Below are 17,215 nucleotides of genomic sequence, written 5' to 3'. Positions count from 1 at the left end.
CAAGACAGGTGTCTCCTATTTTGGGGGATAATCAGTCACCCAAGCCAGCAAATTGCACTGTGAGGATCCCAGGTAACCTCACCTTTATTTTGTAGAGGAACCAGTGCAGTTCTGCACACTGCTTGCCTCATGAAATCATTAATTTTATTGTGCTTGTCTAAAATCAAGACGTAGCTAAGAAACTATTTACCAAACACAGTTATCATTTCTCCATCAAATAATATTTTTATTGGTGCTTTTATAATTTGCTCAGATGTATTTCAGTCATCACATTTTATTGACATGTACTTGCTCAGTACATCATATTCGTGAGGAATCACAATATGGACAAAATGTGTTATTGAGTTGGTGCTGCCTCCTTTCCCCTACTGTTACAGCTGGAGAAAATGTTATTTCTGAAGGCTGCTGGGTTCCAGGCACAGACATGGGAAGCAGCTAATTCTTCTTTTTATAGCTGCATGAATAATTACAGACCATTTGACAACATGGAAAACCCCAGTTACATTCATTTGTTCATTTCTTTCATTTGTTCTACGGTTTAAAGGATAACTCAAATTCCTTTTCATATAAAGGATAAGGTATTTCCTTTTTAGTTTGTTTTAGGTCATTTTTGTGAAGCCAGCATGCCCCTCAGGGTGGTTATGTATCCCCAAACTGTCCTGCTATTGAGGCTGACCACAATTTTGATGGAAAGCATTCTTTGACTGCAAATTCCCTGTGGTGATATTTCAGAGCATCCAGCCTTAATCTCCTTAGCTTTTTTCTTCAGGAAGAAAATATTATTGATGAGAAATTACTGATTCTCAGTTATTCCAGTTAGTTCAATCCTTATCAATGCTATTAATTCAACAGTCAATGTAACTCATGCAATAACCTGAAGAAGCAAGTGTTAAAAGACAACAGATTACATGCAAATAGCATATTTAAATTCAGTTTCTTGTTACAAAACAGGATATTTTTGAATAACAGGATCTTGAAATAACATTAATATTTCCAGAGAATAAAGTTATTCTAATTTATAATGGACTCTAACCTTACTATGGTTACAGGCTCATTAAGTTGTTTATTTGATCAAGTAATCCTTTAGGCAGAAGCTATTAAAATTTTAAGTTTGTTTTTAATAGCTTCTGCTGCTCTAACATTTATGTTCACCCAGAATTCTGAGGTTTTGTATTTATTCTACAGCCTTGACCATATTATCCTGTTTCTCCTTGTTGCAGCACATTTGTCTCTCTGTTTAATAAAAACACCTGTTGCATTTGCTGACTTGGAAAACATGAAAATCATTACTGGATGGGTGTGGATCCCATTTTATCATTATCTGTAGAACATATCTTCAATAGCTGTGAATTAATAAACTATTTTTAACTGAGGATGGAGATATAGGTCCTCATTCTGAGCAACTGGCACATCTTTTCTATTTAAGAAAAGCAATCTCATTCCCAGTCACAGGCTACCCCTTCAGGTCTTTTAATAAGATAACCATATTCCATTTATGTAACCATATTCTATTCCATATATTACATATTCCATCACTTCAGAGCTAGTCTTTGTCAACAATATCTGGATCTTTCTGCCCATAACACAAGAGGAGACAATCCACTGCTTCCCCAAAAAGAATGATGTCAAAAGAAACTCCTCTGGCTGAGGCAGACCGATCACTTCAGTGTTATAAACTGACTCTGTAAACACTGGACTTTTGCATAGAGGTACTCAGTGCTAAAATCAGTTCTGAAACAATATCCAGACTTAGCTGGGAGACTTTCTGCATTAGTTGGGATGGAGAATACTTTAAAAAAATTGAGTTTTTATGGAAAGTTTTTGAGTTGGGAGATAGGAAGAAGAACAGCAGAGAAATCGCTGATGCTATTCTATACAGGTTTATCAGTGTACAAGAGTCTAGTGCACAGCTTAGAGCACATAGATGAGAAAACTGTATTATTGCTTGCTCTTTTTCCCCTCATCTATTTTGGGTAAACACTGGTTGTTAGCCAAGAAATAAAAAGGCACCCAACACTTGTGTGCCAGATGTGCCTTGGTATGGCAGGGCAATCTTCCTGCAGAGTGTGCTTCATACCTTTTGCTTTACAGAGCATGGATGGAATAAATTATACAATGCTTGGTCTGATCTCAGAAAGTCATTAGTGTGAATAAATTTTTTTGCACAACATCAACACTTCAGAGTGGACCCTTGAGTCTCCTAACACAGGCATGAGTAAAAACCTCACAATGCCTTTAGTTTTTTGCCAGAGTATTGTGATAGAAAGGGAAATGTCTATATCTAAAACACAGCTGGACCCTAAAGGCCTCTCAAACACTACTGGCTTGTAAGATTCCTAGGTAATCAATTAGACAATCCTGTTTCTCTTGGAAGCTGTTTGGCCAGGATGAATCAGGTGACAGGAATTGTTTCACCTTCCTTGATGAAGGTCACTGACTGTTGTCTGACAAGTCAGCAGTAATTAGACAAAAGTGCATTGCAAGCCTTAATAAATAAAGCTGTTGCTCTGCTCTGCACAATTGTGTCTGGCACCCACAAGAAAACTGAGCTGAAATTAAGCCTCCATTCATTACAAAAATAGTCTACCAGTAATTCGGAGCTATGGACTGTCTGTTGTTTGTCAATGGTATTGAATGCTTTCTATCTACTATAACAAATCCCTCAACAGTGAAATAAATGGTAGTTGATTGTATGCCAATTGTATATTTAACAGTACTCCATTGTATTGAATGCTGCTGGAAATGTAACAGGTCTTGATAGGGGGAAAATACATGCTATTTTTAAAAATAAAATATTGATGCAATTGGCTTTCCCACCCACAGTGCTTCACAAGCCTAGAAGCAAGATTAGTTTTAATAGTTCGTTAGAAAAGTTAGGGAGATTGGAGTAAAAGGATCTTTTTGACTCCAAGGCATTTTAAAAGTATGTCATTAAAAAGAACAACTATCACAGACCTCTTTACAATGAATTCTCAGATTTCCCTCTGCCTCCCCAACAGTTATAAAAAAAACAAGTAGCATCCTACAGTGCTAAAAGAAAGAATGGAATAGTAATGTTCCTCCTAATGAACACTCTCCAGCAAAGAGGAGCAATCACAGAACTAAAGCTGTAATCATTCCTTACTGGCAGCCAGTTTTACTGCCTGACTGGCAGCAGGAAGGACCAAACAATGGTGGATGGTTTCCACTTACTGCAAACTTACCCTCAGAGAGGAGAATTTTCCCTGCTGCCTTCTCTGTTTGCTGTTCTGCATTTAGGTCTCATTAGGTCACAAGAATACTTTCTTCTTCTTCACTTTTCTTTCCCTCCATGCAGACATTCTGACTTTTTGGGAGCAGACAGGTTGATGAGTTGCTGCAAGCTCCCAGGTGCTTCAGTCTGGGCCAACAAAGGCAACTTGAAGCTGCTTTTATTTTAATGTCTACTAGAAGAGTAAGATTATAACTTTTCATTCTTACAGTAGATGAACAGCACAGCTCCAAAACCATGATAAAAACTTTCCGTTGGGGATTCCCACTCATACTATTCTATGGCAAACAAGAAATTTATGAGTATTTTCCTTGTAGCTTTCCTTGCTGGCCCATCAAGACATGTGTATTCCTCTGTCTAAGGGATACCTGGATGATCCAAAAAAATAAAGAAAACCATTGACATGAACTAATGCTGCATTTAGAGCAATAAATGAGAGCATACCTTCCTTCTTTGAAAAGTACTAATCAATGTTAGCTACCATGCATCATAAAAACCTCAAGTAAGAGAAAGTGTTCTTCTCTCAGCAGGAAAAATAATAAAACCAAGCAGGTCAGCAACAATGGAAAGATCACCTATTGAAACAGTTTTTTAAATTGGCAGCCAGCTGATAATTATTGCCCTTTCACCTGGCCCAGCTGGAGAATGGGGCAGCATTTAAAAGGTTCCTCTCTTCCCATAGTTTGCATTAATGAGATTCTCAGGACTTAAGTATCTTGGTAATTTTGAGCTAGAAAAACATAATTAAATGAACAAACAAATAACAAATAAGCAAACACATATGTTTTCCTTTGTGTTTCCTTTTCAGGTGTGAAATAACTTAAATATTTCCAATATACTATTTGCAGGATCAGGAGGGAAGAAAAGGGGACAAATTCTTACAGCCCACTAGGATCAGTGCCCTGGTTATACATATGAACACTTTAAATCACACTCCACTTTCAAATCCCCATCTGACATATCAAGTAACTGCTCAATAAATACATTTTACTCATGCCACTAAAAGGCAGTGAAAACACAGCACTGTGCAAAATATGTGGGAACATATGCACACACAAAATATTCTCTCCCCTCCCTTCTCTTTTCCATGTTCCTTACAATAATGTAAAACCAGACCAAATATTACAAGTAATCAACAGCCATCATCTTTTTTCTCCTATCTCTATAACATGACTTTTTTCAATAGGTATTATGAAGTGGCTTAAGAAAGTTCTAAGAGCAGGTTTAGCTCAGAATTGTGATGCTCAGGAGGAGTGGCACATCCCATGATATCAGAAACAGTAGTGAGACCAAGTTGTTTAGAAATGAAGGGGTACAATGTGCAAAAGGTGAGCATGTCATAGGCCAAATCTGATTCATTGATTACACTGACAAAGGAAAATATACTCAAATATATACAAAATATATTCATGCCCCCATACTCTCCTTTTGATCTGTCTTTGTGAATGGATCCAAGAGAGAGAAGACTACATAAGAACAGGTTTTTGGAATTAATCCTACATTCTTTGTGTACATACCTGGGGAAGGATGCAATTTTCATTAAGGACTCATCTTCATTTTACTATTTTGCCTGACTTAAAATAATGCAAATTGAAATATATTTTTATTTAGACTCAGGTACATGACATAGTAATTAAAATACTTTCTCAACAGATTCCTTTTTGCACTGCAAGTATTATTTCTATGACAATTATTTTTAGGTTCAGCATGAGCCATGCGGATGCCAACAACATAATTAGAACAGAATTGATACAATAACAACCCACATAGTGTCTGATTATATTTCAATAGCCTTTTTTTTCCTCTTAAACAAGCTTCTATTAGTAACACGAAACTGGAACATGCCGAGGGAAACAGGCACAGTGCTCTGCAGATGAGCTGGGGATTCTCAAAGAAATGCTTATAAACTGCAGAATGGAGAATCAATTTTGCTGCATGGAGAATACTTAATTACAGGAACATTCATGCCAAGAAAATGACTTTCTGAAAACTCCATGAAAAACTGACACTGGCATCCCACTGAGAGGCTTTTTTTTGCTTTCCATAAATAGATTGCTGTGCCCAGCTATTTACTGCCTGTGATACTATGAAAGGAGGAGCAGAGGGAAGGTTTGTGAGGGTACTCTGTAGTCTGCATCCATTGAGAAAGTAGAAAACACATGCACGACACTTAAAACTGCTCAAAGTCAGCAAAAAAGGCTTGGAGCATTTGCCAAGCACACAGATCTGTGAGCTGGAAAAACAGATGAAAAAAAGGAGAGAGGACGAGGCACAATGGAACAAAAATATTCAGGCTATTTTCTAAACCTCCTTATCAAAATTGGGGCTCACAGAAGGCAATTACAAAGGCAGGGTTTTTCGAGGTGATGACAGGAACAAACAACTCTAAAGCAAGTCCTTTGGAGGATGGGTGAAAATGGATGCAAATTCATTTTTAAAGCTCAATCCCTGATAGCCCAAACAAACAGCCTGACTATGAAAGGGTGCATGGCTGCTACAGAGAAACAGCTCCTTGCCCAAACCCAGCTAAGGAGGCACAGTCCCCCTCTTATTCCTTCTCTATAAAGAAATTTGGGAAGCCTGGAGCCATCAGGCTGTCAGAGGTGGCATGACACAGGTGCCAGAAGATTTAAGTTATTATAGTTTCTACCTCCTGGTTCTGAGACCTTTGGTATATATAGTTATGGAGAGGGGAGGGAGATGAAGATGACAGAGGATGGAATTAAAAAAAAAAATTCAAGTAACTCCCAAAATCAGGGGAGAGGGAAGAAGAATAGAAAGGGAAACCACAGAGTGGAACAACAGCCATCCAGGAGAAAACACTAAAAGTAACAGTAAATAATAAGAGAATTTCCCTATTCTTTCAAATAATTTAATGTTTATTTTTGTCAAGGTTCTGTAATAACCTTCTGCAAAACCCTTCATAATGTACTATGCTGAAATCCAGTACAAGAACAAAAATAGAACCTCTAAGAAATTTTATCCATGACACCTTCACTCACATAAAATTTAGTCAAAGACTTGTGGATGTAAGCAAATATAAGCATTATATCAAGTACATCTAACAACAGGTTAAAAAACAATATGCAAAGGCAGACTTTACAATCAAAGATTATTAGCCTAACTCAGCAGTAGAAAGATAAAAAGAAAATTTTCTCTATGATTGTACTTTGTTAAAATATAAGTAAAGGGAAAATATGATCAGCCTCAGGGGTTTAAGAAAACAGTTAATAAAAATCTAGTTAATTTTTTTTTATGATGAAAACAAACCTATCTTTCTTAATAGTAAAGACACAGTACTCATTGTAATCAATTTTTATATAGCTTCTTTAAAGGAAAACTTATTGATGAAGATAAAATTTCATGCTTCTTAGCGGGTTGAAATTGGCTGATGATGAAAGCTGCAGAATTCATTGCTTCAATTAATGAGCAATAAGTTAAGAGCAAAACTCTGCAAAAATTATTTCTAATCGGATTTTTTGCTTTGCTCGTTGGATAATTTTCAGATCACATTTCAAAGGAGGCATTGTAATAAAAAACTGATTAAATTGAAATATTGTACAACTATTTAAACCTGCAGAGCTCTAGCTCCTCTTAAATAATACTGTCACGATGAGTGCTGATGCCAGTGGGTGTTAATGTCAGCATTAAAATGTAAACTTTGTTTGCTTCTGGGCCCTTCCATTGGAACAGCACAATCTCTCAATCCCCAGCACATTAAATGCCCCCCCAGAAGAAAGAGCAAATCCTGCTCTAGGTACAAACTGTGTTTGGAGAGGCTTGCAGGGGAACACACCAAAGTCAGGCTCACCTCTGAGTGCTGCCACACTGCAAAAAGGAAATAACACAAGAGCATTTTTATTTACACAGTACAACCAAACTGGAAAATCTTAAAAGATTAAAAGAACTCTTACTTTGTTAAGAAATTCATCTGAGAAAGATGAATCCAGAAGTTTCTTTGACAGTAATTAATCTTTTTCAGCTTTGCATGCAGAAAGAATTACTGGAATTTCATTACAATCCCTGTTATTTAATCAATTATGTTGGTAGGGAGGTTAAATTTACTATCAAGTGAGAATTAAGAGGAACTTAAAAGGGTGTAGGAGGAACCACAATAATGAGATATTACAGCGCTCTTTATGCAAGCCTGAATTTGAAGAAACCATTCATGAAAACATTTTAGATTGCTACTAATTAATCAGAGTGATACATATAGTCTCAAAACCACATCTGACAGCTAATGGTACTTCTCAAATAGCCTGATCCAAAGCCTATTGAAATCAAGAGAAAGATTGTCATTGACTTTGATTATGCCACACAAATGTAATTCCCATATGTACAGAGTGCCCAGTAAATGATCTGCATTACAACAATCATATTGTTATAATGATATTATTGCATGTTTCTAATGACTGCTCCATTATTTATAAGATGCCAAGCATTTGTTGAGCAGTCTCTACATCTACGAGACCCATTTTTAGGGCACAATGTAAAGTTAGTGGGAGCCTTTTACACTGATTTTAATAACTGATTCCACAGGACAAATTCCAGCACAGGATGCCAAGCACGAATGAGAATGACAGAAGGGAATCCTCTGAGGCAAAATTTATTTTTCTCATTTTTTTAAGACTAGCATTTAATTTTATAGAAATATTAATTCCTTTCTCCAAGAAACCCCCTCCACTTGCTTTTCCTAATTTTTCTAAACACAACCCCGTGAAATAAATACAGTCAGGTTCTGTCCAACTGAGAGAAAACACAATGTAAAGTGCAGGGTTCTAAGACACACTTTGATTTGTCTTCTTTGTTCCTTTCCTTCACCCACCCTCCTTTTTCTTAATATTGCTCATGGAAACTTTTCCTTTCCTCATCTATAAATAAGGATGTTTCCCAGCAGAAAGTTATTATTTTACATTAACCTATTGAGAAACTGTATATTAAAATTTCTTTGTGTAAGGGAAAATTAGAGAACATTTATGGAATCATGAATACAATTTGAATCAGCAGCAAAATCAAATCAACATACAGTATACCTATTTAATTCTATATTGGATATTTGTGGAAGTTATCTGTGTGGTTTCTTGGTGATCTAATTGGTAGTATTGATAAATTTGGCAATAATGATAAATTATTACCGGTCTTGGCAGATACTTGTGATCAATAAGACTCAGAAATTATGAAAGATCTCACAATGACAGGATTTCAGGAAGAGACTGAAATGTGTTCAATTCAACCAGTGAATAAAGGACAGTTACTGACATTTCTATAAGATGGATATGGGATAAAGCACCTAAAATTATAGAGAGCAATTAAAAAGATGTAAAAATTGACCCTTCCTATAGCACAACAGGATATCCAGGAGTTCATTGCATTCCAGAATCTCTTGTTCTCTAGCACCATATGGAACATCCTATCCACCTCCAAAAACAAGGTAACTACAATGTATTTGCATAACAATGTTAATGTTCTCTCTCATCTGAAAATGAGCAAAATTAAAGGGATATTAAAAAAGTAGTTAAACCTCAGAGCAGAGTCAGTTCACAGACATACACTTAGAACACTGAATCAACAAAAAAAATATGGCTTAATATTTCATTCTTCTAGCATTTTAATTTATTGCAGGCTCAGGTAGTTTTGCATATCTATAGACAAAATGTTTTATAAGTGTCAGTCAGGCAGAAAGGCTGTCACAAGGGTGGAGGAAGAACTTTTTTTTTTTTAGTTTGTAATAATCAACAACCTCCCCAATGACCCAACACAATGGATTACTTAATTTACATATACAGCCTATAACTGTGGCACTGTCTCCTTTCTTTGTATGTTCATGCTGTTAGCAGTGGTTAACTGAAATTAAACTGTCATGGGCTCAACAGAAAATGTCATCTGACATGAAAAGAAATGTGCTGTTTCACTGGGGTGTGAATCAGGAAACGCAGTAGTGGTCGCCTGGTATTGTTTTCCTAAGACAAAAAGAAAAAACAAGAAAACCTTTACCAATTTCATTTTTTTTTCCTAGGCTGACATCATCTTCCTAATCCCTTGGGCTTTTTTCTTCTGAGAAGGTTTCTTCAAGCTTATCACTAGAAAACAATTTGAAATGAAGCCATAATTCAGTAACTTGTTCTCTGTTTCCATTCTGTTGCCAAATGGTTCATGACTTTCCCAAATACCTCTGTTGTAAGCAATTTTTAATACAGCTTACCTTGTCAAACACTGCCAACTCCCAGCCACACACTGTGAAACAGCAGCAATTAAGCTGCCTCCTGAAGGCTATTCCTACCTGGAAGTTGAAGATGGAGCTGATTTGACATGCATGCTGACTTCCCCTAATTGAAGTGGTTTTGCTGTAGTAGCTTAGATTTACTAAAAAAAAATATAAATAAATAAAACCCCTTCTGTGTCTATTTCTTAACTATTTGTCAAAAGGAAGAATAGCAATTTTCTCATAAAATAAAGTTTGTGAAGGGTAAAGGAAAATGGACCTGTCTGAGCAGCAGTATCTGAACAAAGCTCCACATTCAAATAGCACTTAAAAATTTGACAAGAAACATGAGTGTGGCTCTGTATTATGTTGCATCACCCACTATCATCTCCCACAGTTTTGTATATTCCATCAAACAGGATCTTTTGGAACATTATATACTAAATACTAAAAATGGAATAAAAGCTCCTTCTGCATGTGAGACTGTGTCTCTTGAAACATTAACATTTAAAGAAAATCAAGCAATGTTTCTGCCACTCTTGAGGAAACATTAAGTGTTACAGGAAAATTAAATGAAAGCACAAGAATTTTTTATTTACATAACTGACCTCAAAATACAATAAAATAAATAAAAAAGCACACACCTTCCTAGGGGAAGTTTATACTGGAGGGGCTGAAGGCATCATTTCTCACATTGTTATAAAAGAGTTCTGGCTTTTAGCCTCATTTTACCAGTGATACAGGCAGCTAAAATGCTGTGCTTCAGAATGGAATTATGTTTTACCTAGAATTATAGAGGAGTCTTGGGTTGAACATTTCCATAACGTTAGTTTATTGTGTTCAGTCCTTACCCCCTTACTTCATTTTATTATTTCACTTTGTTTCTTTCATTCTCTTTTTTCTATGAGTATTTCTTTACTGTGTGTGCTTCTTTTGTTCTCACCACTCCTCTTTTATTCTGTCTTGCAGTGCTCAACACAATTAAGACAGCTAAATCAACATTACCAACCTACTCAAATTTTCTTGGCACAGTAACTATCATTTAAGATTTGTGTGTCCTACACAGCTTTCAGCTTTTTTTTATATTCTGGAAGGTCACTTCAAAGTCATCTCAGAATTACTGAACTATTTATTGATCTCCTAATCATTCTCTGTTTGCAATTCTTCAGCTGCCTCTCTTTGTGCTATTTTGTTATATTAGCTTAGCTAACAAAATAATATTTATAAAAAGAGAAGATCATAGAATCCCTAAGTTGTTCAAATGAAGAGAACAGTTAATTTCCATTGAAATTTGAGGATGGAGATAAAAGTAAGAAGATGAAGTTTGATCTTCATGGCTGTAGATGCTCTCCTGAACAAAAACAAACCAAAGCATTAACAGCTTTTGGGCTGGAGTGACATGGTTGCAATGTATGACTACAGTGTAGAAATCCCAAGCAATTTCTGGTGAATATATTATCCAGAACCATTTCAGACTTGGGTTTTGCTTTTTGGGGTTTTTGTAAGTAATCCCTGTTGCCTGTAAAATCCTCCTGATAATGAATTTAGAGACACCAAGAAGGAGAATATTTTTTCTTTAGAGAGGCAATTTGGTATTGATCCTTAAAGCTGTTTCTGTTGTGATAAAATATATTCAACAAATTAAAAGAGACCAGAATTAGATTCACAATGCAAATATTTAAAGTTTTTTAACTACAATTTACCATGTGGTTCAGACAGATCAACCCTGCATTTTAAGAAGCCAAGATTCTGTGCTGTAATACACACAAGGTCTGGGGAGAAGTTATTTTAAAGATGCACCCAGTGACCCCACAAGTTAAAGTTAAAATAAATGTCTCTGACCTCATTTGTAGTCTCTAGCACACTGCTAGCTATATCTTTTGCCAGTTCAGCAATCAATAAATATCATCCAGATTTTCAATATTCCTCTAAAGGGAAGGAACATACCCTTCTGGTCCACCTGAGCTCCTTTATTTCATGAGAAAGACAAGTTATTGTACCTTATTTTTGGTAACCATTGTTCACTGCTGGCTTTGACTTCATTTGTACACCCATTATTCAATACAAAGTTCATTGTAGGCCATGACCTAAAATTGCATCCAGACCTTTTTTCCTCAAAGGGTAATCAAAGAATCCAAAAAGACCTAAACAATCTGGTGCATTTTCTTTGCACCAACATGGCAAATTGCAGTCCCTGACTGCTTGGTGTCTATACAGATTCAGCAAACATAACCCAAATATCTCAATCTACATCTTTACTGTAATTATCAAATCATTATATAGGCAGAATAGTCACTCGTTGAAATGCTTCTCGGTACCTCCTTCTGTTTTAACATTGATAAATTATGATCTTCTAAGCAATTTTGCATGACCCCATGCTGATTTAATCTTGATAACTTGCCCAAACTTGCTCTAAATGTTACTGATCTCTTTGTGGTCTCAAATATTTAGCTTGATTATTGCAGCATTTTCAATTTCTATGGGTTATAAACAGCCAGTCTTACAGAGTAGATTATGGGAAAAGAAAAATTCTGAAGAATATGATCATGAGACATCTAAAAAGCTGCAAAGAACTCCTTTGGGAAGAGCAAAGCAAACATTTGAGATAGGAAAATTAAAAGCCTCCACATTTGTTTGGCACATTTGGAAAACCAATGGAAGTGTTTAATTATTAATGGAACCAGCTAAACATAATTGTCTTCCCAATAAAGCAAGTGAAGTCTGCTGTAAAAATTAAACATTTGCAGTTATCTTGTTTGGAGTAACTGTTGCCACACCACAATATTAAAAAATGACAAACTGGAAGGTGTTGGTGTGGTATATAAAGTGCTGGGATTTAATTTTTGTTTTCCCACCCTATGAGGAGAACGTGGGCTTCACACACTGGCTTTGGCTTAGGGAACACCTGCTGGAGTCCCTGTAGAGTATCATTTACATCATGATCAAACAAAACCATTTCATTTTCCTAATGAACTCACTGCTCCAAGATGACTTCCATATGCAGATAGCAAAAGCATAGGGGTTTTTTTGGTGTTTTGGGGTTTTTTTTAATATTCATAATAATCACTAATGGTCTTTCCTGTAGCCTTCGTAGCAGTCATGTGCACAGCCATACATTTTATAGTACAGTTGTTCATTATTACTGCTAAAAAACCCTACAGAGTTACACAAAACAACCACCTGGGCTGCAGGGTAGTATAAAAATTTCTACATTAGTGTTTTCTTTCTCCTTATTCAGTGTTTTTCACTGCTTATTCCCATTCTCCATCTTATTCAATATTTTTATCTTCTTAATATTGTGTTGTTTATTTATTTGCTTCCATTCTTAATTGCTTTAATAATCATTAGCCTTTCAAATTACCCAAAATGTGACTGACATTTCCTTTTGAAAGGATGTAAGAATTTATGGGAAAATTATTTCTTTGCATTGCTGTTTTTCTTAGTATTAGAGGGAACTGGATCTGCTTCAGGATGCAGACAGAGCCCTCCCCTGTCAAGTTGGCTCAGAGCAGTAAATCCTCCTTCCTCTGCAAGGATCTGATTCCTTTGAGTCTGAGAGTATCAACTCATTACTCAAGTGCTTAAACATCAGCACTCATTTATTTTCTCCTGGATCTGAAGTAAGAGATTCAGTGGATACAGCAGCAGGATCCACAGGAGGGGTGGAAGAGCCCTGTTCTGGGTCTGGAGTTGGCAGAATGAGCCAAAGTCTTGGGAAAGACTGACAGAAAGTCTCCTGCAGTCCATGGAAACACATTCCCTACAATGGCCTTTGGATCACAGCACAAATACTGACACAATAACACTGGATGTGAAGGAAACAAAATATCTCAGCACTGCAATAGGAACTGCAAACTGTTCTAGGTTGCACAGCTTTTTGAAAGGCTGCCTAATTCTCACTAAAAAAAGCAGTGATACGAGTATGTGACTCTACAGAAACACATCTTATTTAAAATCAAAGCAGATGAGTCATCTGACAATCTAGCTGTTGTGAAACAAAAAGAGAAATGAGAAAATTGTGTCAGTTCATTACTTGATGAGATTTTGTTTCATGTGTTTTATTTTCAATATCTGATTACCTCTGTTATTTATGTTTTCATAGACTGCTTTCATTGGCTCACTTGCTGATTTTTAAAGATAAAAGTCTAAATTACAATTAAATTGAAACTGGATTTGCTTAAAAACAAACAAGAGAAAAAGGAAGAATTTCCTGTGTAATGGCTGACAGCGAAATTGTTTGAAGTAATGGGGTCCCATTTAAATACCAAGAACTTGGCAGACCTAGGAGAACTGAATTTGCATAGGCTGTAAAATCTTAGGCGTACTTTGGAAGCTTGCTGGAGAGCCTCACAGAATATAAAACTTTTTGGCATTGCTACAAATCTTGATAAATTAATAGGAGAAATCAGAAGAGTGCTCACAACTAATTTTCTTTTCCTGGTATGAGGTTTTCTTCTTCCTCCACCTCCCCCTGCTCCCCATTTGTGTGCCAAGCCTTCCCCCTGTGCCCCTCTATGCCTCACAGAGAGCGATTCCCAGTGATTCAGGAGATGCCTGCTGGTGAAGGCACAGCTGATCAACGTGGCTTTTTCTGCTGCCAAACTCCAGCCAATGAGCTATTCATGGCTCCAGTCCCTGTTTCTGTTCATTAGGCCACTGGGAATTGCATGAATCATTCTCATTCCCTGCCGGGAAGCAATGCCAGTGTTTACTATTACTTATGCAAAATAATTTTCCAGAATCACTTTACGAATGCTGAATGCTCGGCTGACTTATAAAAACTGAAACGAATTAATAAGAAATAAATAAGCAGTCCCAACTGCATGGGTTATCAGTTTTGTGCACAAGATGAGTAAAAAGCTTAAATATTTCCACTAAGCTGGAATTACAATATTTCCCTGTTCTCTAGGGAGAAACAAAGACTGAAGTACAAAATTAAGATATGTGTTTTTCTTTCATAAAAACAGGGAGTGGACTTGGTTGAACTGAATTTTATGGGGTATGCAAATGATGCTAAGCTATAGGTTGCCTTTACCCCTCTCTTTTTTGCCTTCCTCCTGAATGGTTCCTCATTCTTTTTTCCTCACAGAGGACACAGCAGGGAAATAATGCCCCTAAACTGTACAACTGCATCTACCCTGAGATGGGGAAAGGAAACGTTCTTGCAAGTGTTAGATTAGGCAGTGAAAGAACAAAATAAATATTGACACATTGAGATATATTTATATATATATACATTTAAAGAAATAAATGTGTAAAAGTATGAATCAGAATAAGTGTTTTTAATAATTTGCGTTTCAGTTGACTACATTTGATCAGCTATAAAGACATTACTGTTAACCCAATAGAAAGGAAATTCTATTGAAAAACAGAAAGAAGCCTTTGTTGGAAAATCAGCAGAAAATTGTGCTTTAAACCTGATGGGAGCCTCAAAATAATCTCATTAAAGTGGAACACACTTATTCAAGACAGACAAAAAGGGTTCACAGCAGTCTTAAAATCTGTTTTAAGAATTTCATTTTATCTCCTTCTCAAGTAGGGTTCTCTCCAATTACTCTATATTAAATTCTCTGACATTTTAATGTTCTCAGTGAAGTAAGGATTTGTCCAGAGCAAGTCATTTTAATACTCAAGCTACAAGCCAGATCAACCTGATAAGGACAAGCCCAACCCATAAATCTGCCTTTCTGTAACTCAGAAGGATACACTGGCCCTAACTTTTCCTTGGTGCTCACCCTCTCCTCACAGCAGGATTTCTGCAGGCTGCTCAGGAAAGCCACTCTTCGTCAGGTTAAAAATATGGACAAAGAAAGGAGAGGCTTGCTCTGATTTCCTCACTACGTTACTGCTCATATCTAATTGCATTATTGACGGAGACTTTCCTTTCTGTGAAGATTTCAGGATTTACGTGTTATTATTTTTCCCTCTCTGCAGCAACAAATCTGTTTTAGCTTCAGGACTTAAAGGCCAGTGGAACATGCTCATATTCAAACACAGGACTGTTGTTTCTGTGTTTATGCAAGAATGTATTTGTATTTAACTTGTGAGGCCTCTCTTCTGTGGGTTTGTGCCTGAAATCCCCAATACTTCTCTATTTTAGCAGTAACTTCTATTTTACCTAGGAATCCACCTTTCTTCCAGTCTTCAACAGGATCTCGATACATCCTCCAAAGCCTGCCCATATCCTCAGCTTCTTTCCTGTTTTTCCCCCTGCCTGCTCTGACAGGCCATGAACAGCACCTGCCTTGAACTCACATCATAGTGAGATTTTAGCCTTTATTGTCTCTTTGTCCTCAACAGAACTATTAATTTAAAACATTATACTTTTCTCAAACATAGTTGTAACAAGTTAACAAGCACAGGATGGACAGACAAAAAATCACCCTATTGATCCCCTTTATTAGGAAAATAGGGCTTAAACAAAATGCAAATAGTTTTATTTAGTCTAAAATATTTGAAACATGATTTGAACTGTATTTTAAAATTCCTTTAAGCTCCCTTAAACTAAAAAAAAAAATCTAGTTATTTTTATAAAATCTGGGAATACATTAATATTCCTATCTCTGTTAAGTAAGGCAGCTAGAGATTTGAGTTTCTAATCCTTGATTTTATACCCTCAATGCAATGTTTTCTGTGATCCAACTGCAACTTGCAGACTTTGAACAATTTTTCCAATTATATAAATGCTGTCTTTCAATAGAAACTTATGGCAATGCATTCTTTTCTGTTCTGCAATAAATCACTGACTGCTGCCAGTTTTAGCACTGCCAAATTGACCTCTGCTACACAGCAAAGAACAAGGAGCCACCTCCATCCTTCCTTGCCACCCACAGGTGTGAGGGCTGTGAAGGCAAGACCCAAATTTTGGTGTCTCAGCAATTGTTTCTGAGGTCATCTATCACAGATTTTCCCCCTTTAGCAATGGGAACAGCTGGAAACATTTCCCTCTTGTCTCTATGGACATCTTGCTTTCTACATTCTACATCTTCAGTCTTTCCCTCCAGGGCCCCCACATTTTGTCTCCCACTGCTCAATTCAGGGATTAGCTCAGCAGAGCCTTTAACAAAGTACCTGTTTTACTGGCAACTCTCTGAGACAAAAGCATGGAGCCCAAGACTGCTGTGCCATTTAGAGGAACATGAATGCACTCTACAACACTGCAAATTAAGGTTGGAGGGAAGAAAAGGAGAGAAAATCAATTCTTAACTCCTCAGTCAGATTACTAAAGTTTTAAGGAGGACTGGCTTTGAGAGTGTGCCCAAGGCATCGTCTTGCTCAAGACAATATCTCCTGCTTTTACACTTCAAGTGACATTTCCTACATGGCTGCAGACTACAATTGTAATGAGGCAGGAATAAAAATCCTACAAGCCCTTTGTGAATTTATATTTGAGGGATGCCCTTCTGTTTGAGCAAACAGCTTCTGAAATACTAAGTACAGTCAAAAATAATATAAGGTGCATCTTTCTCTCTTAGAGGCGTCTTTTGGTGGTTACATTCAGGAACAATTTGTGCTAGGAATGATTTGCAAGGCACACAGCAGGAGGTACTACAGAAAATCTCATGACTTAGATCTAACTTCAGTAAATAAATTGTACTTCAAGATGTCCCAAAACAATTTAAGAAATAGGAGAATAGTTTCGTACTTTATTTTGCTTATTTTTAAATTAAAAAATTATCCAGTTGCAATTTGCAGATTTTGAGCACATTTTCCAGTCATACAAATGCTGTCTTTCAATGTATACTTACAGTAAGACATTATTT

Source organism: Cyanistes caeruleus, chromosome 10 (assembly GCF_971803275.1).
Source record: "Cyanistes caeruleus chromosome 10, bCyaCae1.hap1.1, whole genome shotgun sequence".
In the NCBI taxonomy this organism is placed as follows: domain Eukaryota; kingdom Metazoa; phylum Chordata; class Aves; order Passeriformes; family Paridae; genus Cyanistes; species Cyanistes caeruleus.
This window is presented reverse-complemented; position numbering follows the sequence as displayed.